The sequence below is a fragment of the Miscanthus floridulus genome, chromosome 1 (assembly GCF_019320115.1).
Source record: "Miscanthus floridulus cultivar M001 chromosome 1, ASM1932011v1, whole genome shotgun sequence".
Lineage (NCBI taxonomy): Eukaryota > Viridiplantae > Streptophyta > Magnoliopsida > Poales > Poaceae > Miscanthus > Miscanthus floridulus.
The window spans coordinates 24,060,650-24,068,549 of record NC_089580.1 but is presented as its reverse complement, the minus strand read 5'-3'; the positions used below and the strand labels follow the sequence as shown (position 1 = coordinate 24,068,549).

The window sequence follows — 7,900 nt, the reverse complement described above, 5'->3', positions numbered from 1 at the left end:
ATTACTCAGGAAGTGTGGCAACTTAATTCTTGTGCATAATACAGGTGAAGGAACCACAACAGGCTAAACATATACTGGAATAGGATTTAGCAATTACCAAGATACTTAATTTGATGCACAAAACATATTAGTGTGTATTGGCACATATAAGTGTTTACTGGCATAAACCTAGGTGCAAGCAATGAAGAAAGTCAGAGGACAATGTTAGAGGACAATGACTTACCAAATTGGAAGAATGGATCGCAATTGACTTGACAGAATCATAGGTGCATTAAACACTTCACATGGTGGGTAACAGCGAAGATCTAAGTTGAGCTGCATGATATAGGAGAATGAAGAATAAACTGTTATGGAAGTTATTGTTTCAAAAGGACCACTGAGCCAAATAAATTCATGAACTATGGATAGGCTGCATAACTAAATAGGGCTTAATCAAGTAACCAAATACATATTGATGCAACCATAATTTATATTTCCACCAACAACATGAGCTGGGCATGTCCGCTGGAGGTCGGCAAATGAAGCACCTGTAATGTAATCAACAAATCGAGGTAACGTGGACCAAAAAGGAATGGACGGTCACAAAATCAAACGCTGTCACATCAGTAAATCCAATGGGAAACGACGACATCACTGACACGGAAGAGGGAGAGAAGAACCTGGTCGGGTGGATGGGAGAGGGCGATGGGAAGCCGAGCCGGGTGAACAGGACGAGAAAAAGCGGAGACCTGCAGCCCAGGCAGCTAGGGTTTCCTGTAGCACAGGAGCACACGCAGAGGGGAGGAAGGAGGCAGCGCCGGGGAGGGGGCGCAACCACGCCGGCGGCCACGGCGGGCCCGGTCGCGCAGCGCCGCGCCGCAGGCCGGGAGCGCCGTCGTGCCCCGACCAGCGCCTCGCATGGAGCCGACGGGACCCGGCCAGCACGCCGCGACGACGGGAGATGGGGAGAGAGAGTGAGAGGAGAGGAGAGGGTGCTTAGAGAGAGAGTGAGAGGAGGGGAAGACACGAGGGCGGTGGAGGCGCGTCGGCGCGGGGATACATCCTCAAATAGCAAGCTTTACGTTCGCTGTTCACGTAGCAGGCCGAGCTCGCTAGCCAGTCGTATCGCGTCAGCAACCCATACGAAAAGTCAGTTATGCCCCTCCCTCTAATTGCCATATATTAAAGGATGGACGGCATCAAGATAGCCGCATGACAGAGAGAGGAACGGTCGAGCTGCGCACCAGCGACGCGGCGTCGGAGGCGGAGGCGACGACGAACGCGCCCGCGTCGGAGCGATCGACGAGGAGGTCGACGTAGACGTGGTCGAAACCCATGAGCGCCGGGGCCGCGCACCGACGGCCGAGGCCTGAGGCGGACGGCCTCGGTCCATCTTCATCCGCTGTCCGTGCGGTCAATGAGCCAGAAATAGAGAAGAAGAGCGAGAGGGAGAGAGGCTGAGGGAGAGAGGGAGAGAGGGAAGAGAGCGGTATGGGGACCAGGGAGCAAGGGCGCAGAGCCGAGGCCAGTGGACGACGGGCAGGGGGCAACTGCACTGGGAACGACTTCCTGCGACTGTGCGGCGTGAAGTTGCCGGACACGACGAACGCGACGGAGGACGCGGCCATCACTGTCGACAAACGCCGTCGTCATTCCACTGCTCCGATCGCCGCGTGCCCTAGGACCACGTTGTTCGTGCTGCTCCAGTGCGCTTGTTTGGCGGAGGGCTACCGACGGTCATGCTGAAATTCTGACCCATGGGTTTTATGGATTGGATTGGGTTTTGGGTGGCTGGATTGGGTGGATCACATAATCCATGCACAGGCCTAGAGTGAGGGGTTAGATGAAAAAAAACCATGCCAGGTTGGCATGCCACCTAAGCAATAAAGCGCTGACAAAGTATTATGAACCTACGGTGTGCCATTTAACAAGTTAGGTGACCTATAAATACATTTTTCTAGTTCATGGAGTTAAGTGGTACACCATGAAAAGTTCATGGACCCCTGGTGCATTTAACTCAATAATAATGTACTTTGCATCAGGAGAAAAAAGCATGTCAATATTATATTTTAATTTGATATAGGCTTAATAGGACATTTTCAAATTATTATGAACATTAACTTTATATTATGAATATCATGGTCATCATAAATAAATTATTTCTTTTAAATTTTATAAATCTTGTATTGCCTGAACAAAATTTGATAGTTTCTTAACTGATCTCACGCTACTTGTATCCCGTATACGTTTCAGATTCACGATCTAATGATACGAAGTCTGATCGTAAGACGTATGGGTTTTTTTACACGTTTGCTGGTCTAACAAATTTGTAGAAAAAAAAAACTATATAGGTTTGCTAGTCCATCTCGAGCCCAAACCGTCCTCCGCCTCCCCCTCGCGTTAATCTCTTTCGTTCGCCGCCGCCTGGCTCGCTCCGCCGACAGTGCCTCAGTCCAGATCGATCCTCCCTCTTCCTTCCTAGATCGATCCTCCTCCTTCCCAGATCGGGTCGTAGTTGAGCGGAAGCCGCCGCCGCCGCATCCAGTCACCTTCACACCGCGTGCGCTCGCTCCCTTCCTCCCTCCTCCTCTGTCTGCGACGACTAGGTGGGCTACCGCCGCCGCAGCCGCCCTACGCCAGGTGCCGAGGCCTTCGCCTATCTCTTCTCCGGCGAAGCGCGCCCACCAGGTATTGCCACTCCTCTTGTCTGCTGTGAGAAACCGAGTTCTCAATATTTTTTTTTTTCTGAAATTGAGTTCTCAAACTCTATTTGGCTATTTGATGCCTACCAACTTCTAACTTTTTTTGCAAAAATTATTGGGTGTACATGTGTACACCCATGTCCCTTTACTAGATCCGCCCCTGGTGAATGTGCTGGTGACCTTATCTCCTGACTAGTATATATATGTTTATTTTTCGAACCTAATAGTTGAATTAAAGACTTATTATGTTATTTAGTGCTTCTCTAACAAATTGTGGGGCAAATTTTACAATTATTTGCCAAATTGCTAAATAGATTTTATTGGATTGCGTGTGTCGTTCTGTTGTCATCTTTGTAAATCCTAGATAGCATCAGACAATCCAATTTTCTTGTCATGATAGCAAAAACAATTTTCTAGTCCTACGACGGATTTCTGAAAAGCTCTATGTTTTTGACCAAAAGTTTGGCGTTCAAGTTGAAAGTTTATGATATTTTAAATAAATACTCACTAGTTGGACCGAAACAAATAGTCGTAGCTAATAGTTAGCCAGCTAATATTATCTATGAGCTACTACCTCCATCCTAAAAAGGTCGCAATTCCAGAACAATGCTATGTTAAAATATGTAAGTTTAACCAAATTTATATAGAGATACTAATACTAATAGTTATCGTACTAAATAGGTAAAACATTAGATTCGTCATGAAACATATTTTCATAGTATATTTAATTGATATCATAAACGTTAATATTTTTCTCTATATATTTGGTCAAACTTTAGGTACTTTAACCGAAAATGCACCTAGAATTATATTTTTTGGGGACGTAGTGAGTATTAGCTAGCTAACTATTAGCAACTAATGGATTCAATATGGCCTAAAGATCTCTAGAATATTTTTTTCACTAGCATGTAGCACAATTACTTTCTTTTTTCTTTGGTGTGACTTCTGTTGTACATATATAGAATGTTTTTCACTATATGCATGTGTACATCATCAATAACAGTTATACATACAAGGAGAACTTAGTATTACGTTGTCCTACAATATTATATTATGGCGTTACATGTGGAAATTGTTTTCATTTTTTTAATCACGATACCTTAAAGAAATTTATGGGCAAACTGCTGTTACTGTCATATATCCAGGATGCCTCGAAGAAGGCCTCGAAGAAGGCTTCGAAGAAGGATCAGGACGGAGGAAGCCCCACCTAATTACATTTTTCAGCTCCAGTATCTTGCCAACATCATGGCATGTTGCTACCTTCAAAGGCAGTACAGAAAAGGAGGACACGGGGAAGACCTTGGTTTTCTTTTCATAGGATTTGGAGCAGCTCTTCTTGGAGCTTTTGGTATTTCAGGATGCATCGGAAGCTTATATTTAGATATAGAAGATTGGTACATGGCAAGGCGGGCACCCCCCCCCCCCCCCCCCCATAGAAGAATATGATATGGTTATTTACTCTGTTTTAAAAACTAGTGGAAATGCACGTGCTGCACGCACGTGGCTATAAAAATACTTTGTAACCAACCATCTTAGATTTAAAGACTTTCCAATTATTTTTAGTAAAATTCTAGTCCCAATCTTATGTTGTAATAAAAGGAAATATATTTTTTAACCAAATAAACAATTTAGGTATCCTTGAAATACGCATTGGATATTGCACCAGGCCTCTTGATTACCCATCATATAGTATTTCTCCTACAACTAAAAAGAATAAAGCGTGGACATTTTTTGGTGCGACATTTCAATGTTGGTCCATCGTCTTGCTGCGTTCCGGCAGCCTCGCTTCGATGCGTGGCCGTTCCTTGCGATATTTAAAAGGAAAGAGCTCTACCTATAGCCTGCGACCCCGCGCTATCTCCCGCATCGCGCAAACAAGGAAAGCCCCAGCTCGCGCCTCCTTCGTGCGGTACCGCGGCGATTGTGGCACCCGACATCGTCGGTTAGAAAAAGGAAAGCCAGCTATCTCCGCTCCAATCCAGTCCAATCGGTCGGCCATGCCCTCGCTCCTCTCGCCCCTACGTCGTCCTCGCCCTCACCCAATCGGTCGCCCCTGCCCTCGCTCCTCGCGCGCTGGAACCGCCGGGCTCGATCGCACGCTCGGAGGCGAGGCCAACGTTGACCGGACGCTAGGGCGCGTCAAGTCGCGTCTGACCTGACGCGTTCGGTCTTTAAAAACCGGCTCTGGAACCTTTCTATTTGTGATCTGACTCTCGGTGGTTCAGGGTCCGGTCATTCCAGCGTCGAGTCCGGTCGTTACTTAACATATCGTGCGACTGAGAGATGACCGTTGGAATCGAACACGTAGAATTCAAAGGCGCGACACGTGGACTGCCTGGGCCGATTGGACGCAGCCGACCGGACGCTGGGTTGCGTCCAGTCAGGCGAGTCCGGTCACGCCTGCGAGGGCTAATGGCTCTTTGAGCCTTTGAGCTCTGTTTAAAGGGGTTGGCCGGCTTGGGCCTCTTACTCTTGGCACTTTGACATACTTAACATCCTTGTGAGCTTAGGCAAACATCTCCCACTCATCTCTATTATTGATTCATCATCATAGTGAGATTATGAGTGATTTCAAGTGCATTTGCTTGAGTGATTGCATCTAGTGACACTTGAGGATCGTTGTGGCTGCAGATTTCTTGTTTCTCTTGGTGGTTGCCGCCACCTAGACGGCTTGGAGCAGCGAAGGAGCTTGGACACATGTTGGTGATTGTTCATGGCCGGCTCCGGTGATTTGTGAGGGGTCTTGTACCTTCTCCGTCGGAGAGCCGAAAGGTAGCTGTAGTAAATTGCTTGTGTCATTGAGTTACCTCACTTGTGGGTAAGTTCTTGCGGTGTCCAATTGTGAGGACGAGGTTCGTGCAACACCTCTTAGCCACCGAACCACCAAGTGTTGGTCGATACAACGGGGATTAGCGTGTCGGCAAGCACTTGAACCTCGGGAGAAAATTTGATTGTCACTTGCCCATTGGTATTCTACCAATGATTGATTGATTTATTCCTCTACGCGGCGGTATACCGAGGGTGTCATAACCCCGACAGTTGTCTTAAGGCCCCGCCTCCATTAATCAATTAACCGAGACGGATAAAGCAACTGCCTTCATAGGTCACCATTAGAGTGACTTTTTATTTGGAGGCTGTTGCCAGTGGCGGATCCAGTGGGTAGTCCAGGTAGGCCCAGGACTACCCACAAATTTGATCCAAAATTTTATTACTACTCTTCAGAAACCGGCCCACGGTCACTCTCGTCTCAGCCCAGGCCGAAGACACCGCAAATCCACGAGCTCTTCAAAAAACTAACGCGCCCGAGAGGGATCAAACCGGGGACCTCCTGTCTTGGGCTGCAGCGCGCTTACCAGTCCAGCTACGAAAGTTTGTTGGATATGTGATACCCACAACCCTATTTAATAAGGGAAAACATGGAAAAATACCTCTTAATTAATCACTCCTTGGTATGCTAAATCATATCGTAAACAACTTTTTTATCAGTATGGAGGGAGTATTTATGTAAGTTTCGAACCTTTTAAATGTATTATCGTAATTTGGTTAATTTATAGCTATGTTTGTCTAACTTTTTGTTTGGATTTTATAGTATTACACATGAAATTTTTTTACTAGGACTACCCTGGTCTCAGGTCCTAGGTCCGCCACTGGCTGTTGCAATTCCCGTCTCCATTAAGCTTTACGTAGTAGTGTTAAGAGAGCCAATTTGGCTCACAAAGAGAGACAAGAAAATCTAACAAGCAAAACAAACAACTATATGTATGTCTCCGTATAAGCTCGCATGCATCCTCGAAGACCAACCTCCAAAAGAAAATAATAAGAGCCGATACTCCATGGAAAGGTAGCAACCCGTCATGACGACAGTAACTGAAACTAAGTAAGGACAGTCTACGAAACTATGTACGGTTTTCGTAGTAGCTATGCCAATAAGAAATCATCTATACAAACTATCTCACATAGTGCAGATTTATTCGCCTAATAACTGTTGCCTCTTCTTTTTCTTTTTTCGTCGTCTTCCCCTAGGCACCAGGAGTGAGCTCGTGCTCACGATGGAGCAGCCTGCACGGACGATGAACCTAGAGGAGCCTCAGCCGGCCTCCACTTTGCCATGGAGGGCTGCGTGCTCGTGCCTTGTAGTATACCCCGGCCTTGGCCGGAGAGCAGCTTCGAGCGCGGCGGCCAGTAGGCAAGAGCGCAGCACGGGCGAGCTCACGCGACAGCCGGCGGGCCAGCGCGACGGCACTTGTGAGCGAGCGCAGCAGCCTGCGGGCCAGCGCAGCAGCCGGCAAGCAAGCAGGGCGGACGAGAGCAACGGCCCACGCGAGCGCGGCCAGCGCAAGCGAGCAGGGTGAACGAGCGCGGCAGCCGGCAAACGAGCAGTGCGAACGAGCGCGGCGGCGCACCCGAGCGAGCACGGCAGCTGGCAAGCGAGCAGTGCGAACGAGCGCGGCGGCGCACGCGAGCGAGCACGGCGGCCGGCAAGTGAGCAGGACGGACGAGCGTGGCGGCCGGCAAACGAGCAGTGCAGACGAGCACGGCGGCGCAGGCAATCGGAGCGGCTCCAGCACATAGAAACCGCCGGTTTCTTCCCGACGCTCACCTGTTTGGATTGGAGTTTTTGTAAAGGAATTTCGAAGGAACGGTAATCCTTTGGTTCGGTGACGTCATATGTCGTTTGGAACGCAGGAATGCTCCTTCCGGTTCCCCAGGAAGGGCTCCCTTTGCTTCAAAAAATACAGGAATCTAAACCTCTACTCTCCGTCCATTTTTTTTTTTGCTGAAGTCCGAGGCGCACGCAAGAATGTGTGAGAGAGAAAGCAGTTTGGGGAAAGGACAAAGACTGCATAGGAGATAACGATGAGAGTAATGGCTGTAATCTTTTGTGATTCCTACGTTTTTCCTGTGTTATGGATTCCTGCGTTCCAAACACCCCTTCTAGTTATTTTTCACGTTTTTCCTTTCATATATTTTATCACTATACACTCACCACATTTCTGTGTTTTTTTTTCTATTCTTGTGTTTTTTATTCCTGCGTTCCAAACAGACCCTCAATTTATAGTTTCTCCGTGCCTCGAGTCGAGGGAAGACTCCATTTCAAAGGATTTCTTCTATTGTTCTTCTCTTTCCTCGTTAATTAGACTACCATGTCAGTATTTTGCTTAGCTGACGAGTCATTTAATATCTCATTGGGACTGCCCTAATGTTATCACTGTGTATAT

General features: G+C 47.5%; 1 long non-coding RNA gene across 1 annotated transcript; it reads left to right on the top strand.

Moving 5' to 3' along the window:
* Positions 1-2,364: 2,364 nt before the first annotated feature.
* On the top strand, positions 2,365-7,546 carry LOC136476251 (uncharacterized). The gene is made up of 3 exons (XR_010763492.1): positions 2,365-2,667; positions 3,827-6,558; positions 6,705-7,546. It is a non-coding gene; the product is annotated as an uncharacterized lncRNA (long non-coding RNA).
* Positions 7,547-7,900: the final 354 nt, after the last annotated feature.